Source organism: Eschrichtius robustus, chromosome 1, assembly GCF_028021215.1.
Source record: "Eschrichtius robustus isolate mEscRob2 chromosome 1, mEscRob2.pri, whole genome shotgun sequence".
NCBI lineage: Eukaryota > Metazoa > Chordata > Mammalia > Artiodactyla > Eschrichtiidae > Eschrichtius > Eschrichtius robustus.
Window position 1 is genome coordinate 187,506,655 of NC_090824.1, and position 4,886 is coordinate 187,511,540.

Sequence of the window (4,886 nt, forward strand, 5' to 3'; positions counted from 1 at the left end):
TTCTCTTAAAAATTTAAGCTATGAAAACAATTTAAAATTGAGTTGTGTACTACGATTTTACAGATATAATTTATTCTCACATCATTCTTGTAAGTTCAACAATTATTTTCAAAAGAGTGGATATATGTATATGTATAACTGACGCACTTTGCTGTACAGCAGAAACACATTTTAAATCAACTATACTCCAATAAAAATTAATTTAAAAAACCACAAGTACATGTAAAATAACACACACACAGTTGTTTTCAATATGCAAAAACACAGACTGCACGGACACCACCAAAGGGGCTCAACATGAAGCACTTTAAATGAAGTGCTGCAGCTGATAAAATTAACATTCTTAATTATTTAAAAGGTTTCTACTTCTTAAACTATTTTCTAGTTAAATGCATTATGGCTTCTTCTACCACCAATTTATCCCTGCTCTGCTGGTTGTAGCAATAAGTTGAACATTTCAGGAGTCACATCCACCAAAATTCAGAGAAATAAAATTAAAATTCATGTTGGCATTACTCATTAGGATGTATTATGAATGCAGAAAAAAGGTAGTTGTGTTTCTCTGGCAGCTTAACGTCTTATTCCCCCTAAACCTTGTATCATATGACATCAGATACAGGTGTTAACAAATGAACACAGAAACATATTAGCCATGTGGTCTCCTACCATCCTCCATTATCTAAAGAAATGCTACAATATAAAAAACTTTAAATTGTTAATTATTTTAAATCACATGACTATGACCTTCTCTAACAAGTTTGTGTAAATCACAGCACTTGATTCACCTTTTACTGCATTACTTCAGTGAGTTTCCCTCTGATTTTATATATGAAGTTTAAGTATACAACTGTTTATCAGGAACATATTTACATGCTCATATGCTCAGCAAAGCCTTTTAAATGCTCTTCAGCCTTTAACTAATGTCCTAAATGATCTCAACATATTCTGGGCTTGGTTGGTATTACAGACCCAAGAAACTAGGAACAAAATAACGCTCCCCAGAAATAGCACTTATTACAACATCTATACCCAATACACATTGTACAAAGCCAACACATCCATAAATAATTAAGCAATTAAAAAAAAAATGTTTCCCACCTATCTTATCTGTATGCAACAGCCTAGCACAAAGAAATTCACTAAGTATCTGCCCACATAATAAAATCAACTACTTACATTAGACGGCGGTTTTGCAGTCCTCATCCCACCTCCATTCTCATGTAATCCTCTCTATTTTCTGGCCTCTAAATCCCATTAATCTCCCAAATAGGGTGAAGTCGAACATACTTAGAAATTTAGGATCAAGTTTAAAACTACCACCTAGGCATCTGTCAAGTGCAGATCCTGGTATCCTCTCACAAATGTGTCCTAAAATAGAGGTCTGTCTGGGCTCCCCAACTGCCAAACACCAGCCTGGGGTCCAAGAATCCCTAGACACCAGATTAGCCCCCATTGCTTGGCTTGAACCTATTCTTCTTTCTCTTCCTCTTCCATATTATCTCTGGGCTATTCCAACCTGCCTTTATTTCTAATCTTGTCTTCTCTACACAAATGCTATCAAATTGTTTTCCAAAGACATGTTTCACACGAAGATTTCATGTTCCCACACAGTTTTCATTTCAATAAAATGAAGCAGCACAGTGAGCACATGACTTAATGCCCTTTAGTATTCCATGAATGTTCAGTGGGGTTTTTTCTTTCCTTCGTGAGATTTTGAACAAAATATTAATGAAACTTCAGAAAAACCAATTAAAGTATCACCTTTGGTTTTAAATTAACGAATCAATCAAGTAGCTCTATTTTAGAGGAGAGAACTTCTGGGTAGGTAGTACAGGAGTGAGAAGCATGGGCTCTGAAGCCTGACAACTCGAGTTTAAATCTGCACTGTGCTAGGCACTAACTGTGACTTCAGGCAAATCACTCAGTTGCACGGAGCCTCAGTTGGCTCACCTGTACAATGGAAACAATAGGACCTACCTGGGAGAGTTGTTGCACGGATCTCACACTTTCATCCAGGAAAGCACTTAGAAGCGTGCCTGGCAAGTAGTAAGCACTCAAAAAATGTTAGCCTTTATTAATACGCTAACATGGGGGAAAACATAAAGCAGAGCATAACTACATACTTGCAGGAATAAGACATACCACTTTTCTCCAGAACCGTCTTTCAAATTAATCTATGCCCAAGACAGTAATTATTATGGTGAAACTGATTACGTCACCAAGGCAGCATATATTTAGAGAACAAAGTACAAGGTAACGATTTTGGAGAGCTTTGCATTCTTTGTGAAATAAATGGTAATATCCTTATAGAATGTAGAAGCAAAATATGTTAGCAGTTTCACTTTAATCTTTCTCATAATTTGGGTTTTTTTTAAGTGTAACAATGATACAGTTGTAAAAAAACGTTTTCTCCCTTTCTGAATATATGGGACATTTTGCAGGTTTACTCTATTCTCTATTAAATTCTAAAACTTTAGTAGAAAAAGTAAAATATAACATACAAATGCTCTTACAATAGTGTCCACACAAAGGCTTTATGACAAACATTTCTGAGTTTACCAATGCGAGGGTTAGTCAGTCTTAAGTTAAATTATGGGAATATTTGTTTACGCTGACGGGGAACAGACGAAATGCTGCACCATTCAACATTAGTTAAACAAACAACAAAAAAACAAAACAAAAAACAAAAAAAAAACCTGGAGCGTTTTAAGTCAATGTACAGCTTGAACTTGACACTAAATACATACATTCAGTCGACCTCTGACATCGCAGGGGTCCTGAAGCAGAACCAGGCCAGCTCAGGCCGCGCCTGGAGCCGGGGCGGCGGGTTCGAGGCCGGAACGCGGCGGCCGCCCGGCCTCTGCGCGCTCTGGGCGCTCTGGGCGCCGCTGCCCGACCGGGGCCCGCGGGAGCCCGGCCAGGCGGGGCTGGGAGCTGTGAGGCGGCGGTTTCGGGAAAGAGCGAGGGGGAAGAGGGCCGGAGTTTAGGAACCGAGGGAGTGGAAATGAAAGGATGCGGGGGCCTTAAGGAGCTGGACCCACACGCCTGTTCGGGGCGGCAGGAAGCGCCCACCTGGCCGCCGGCGTTGGAGGAGGGGCCCCAGCGCGCCCGGAAGCTGGAGAGCCAACCCCTGCTGGACCGCGAAGTGAGATCCTTGGTTTCTCTTCTCCGGACCCTCGAAATCCACGCCTGCGTTGCCCGGAGGCCTCAACTCCATGATTTGTGCAAAACTACCGGGGACCGCCTGTAAAACGACTAAGCGTCCCTGGGTGGGCTCGAACCACCAACCTTTCGGTTAACAGCCGAACGCGCTAACCGATTGCGCCACAGAGACTCTAACGGGGCGGTGCTCTCCAGCCATAACCTTTATGAAGAATAATAAAGGCAGCGCGTGAATGTTCGTTTCTTTTCTGCTCCCTGATGCCTATCATTAAAATCAGATTTTTCCACGTAACATTTCTAACACTTTAACTCTATTTTCCACCTTTAAAGCATATTGGAAAACTATAAAGTACAGCAAGATCAAGCAGAATTTCAGATTGCAACGTGTATTAGAATACTGCTGTTCCCCCACCTCCCACCCCCTCCCGTTTGGAACGTTTTGTTTCTGGGAGATAACTATTTATTATATTTGTTTTATAGGGAAATAAAAATTTTAATCTTTAATCTTATGAGTTGAGAAACTTTCCTTTTATTTCAAACTCTTTGTCCAGTACTTTGCTCACTCATCTTCATAATTTACTTGTGTAGCATTCCCAAGGTCATCTGAATTGTGTTTGCCTTCTTTATTTTTATTTTCAGGTATTATTAAATATGTATATGCAATTCCTATTTGTTTGCTGTGTACTAACCTATACTACAATTACTTGTCACTAACATTTTGTTACTGGAAAAGGACACTGGGGGAAAAGCTACAGTAACATTCTTTCATCCCTGTACGCTGTAGTTCATTGCTAAATCCGCTCTTGATTTCTCCTTGGAATTAGCCTGTACACCCACATTTGAACCATGCCACTTAAAACGTACATTTCATGGGATCTATATAACCCAATTTGAGGAAAGAGAAGTTAGAGAAGAAAACAAGTATGATTTATGACTAACACCTGAAAATCCCTAACACAGACACACTTCTGGCAAAAGTTACATCCCTGTAAATACCCTACATGAAAATCTTAGCCTTTGTGTGACTATTTCCTGATGGCTTTTGAGGTACTCTTCAAAACTCCAGGCACTTTTTCCCCCTATTCCCACCTCAGAACTTAAACTTTTAACAGTTACTAAATTGCTCTGTCCAGAATGCCTTGAGAAAGAATTCGTATCATGATTTATAGAAGTTGTATGCGACCTGCCTTAGTCCAGTCAACATTTTGAGTTCCTGTGGCTTGTTAAGACAACTTAAATTGGCTTTAGAACCAATTAGTGGAGTTCCTTGAAAGCTCTGAGATATCAAACAGCTGTGAATTCATACCAAGCTGTACCACTCTGGTCTCAAAAAACTTTTAGAAGTGCACTTGAAAATTTTAAATTTGAAAAAAAAAAAATCCAGGAAGCACTTATAAAGAATATATAATGAGTCTGATCTCATTATATGATGCTACCTTCATACTTTATGTTTTATGTACCTGTTAATGTGAGCTAAAACTATTAGGCACTGGTTTTTCTTCTCTGAATACCAAAATGAGTATTCTCTCCTCTGCTACTGTGCTTGTGACTATTCAGTTAGAACAGACTGCAACTAGTACCTCACAACCCCTTCATTCAATATTTACTCTGTGGCTTAGAATATTAGGAACAGTTCTACTCATGTGACTACCTTAAGCTCCAAACTCTTTTCCTCACTTCAGTCATCATACTAACATTTTAACTTCTAAAAGAGAGATGTTGAG

General features: G+C 39.4%; 1 non-coding gene across 1 annotated transcript; it reads right to left on the reverse strand.

Moving 5' to 3' along the window:
- Nucleotides 1-3,260: 3,260 nt before the first annotated feature.
- On the reverse strand, nt 3,261-3,334 carry TRNAN-GUU (transfer RNA asparagine (anticodon GUU)). The gene has a single exon. It is a non-coding gene; the product is annotated as a tRNA-Asn (tRNA).
- Between the last annotated feature and the right edge of the window lie 1,552 nt (nt 3,335-4,886).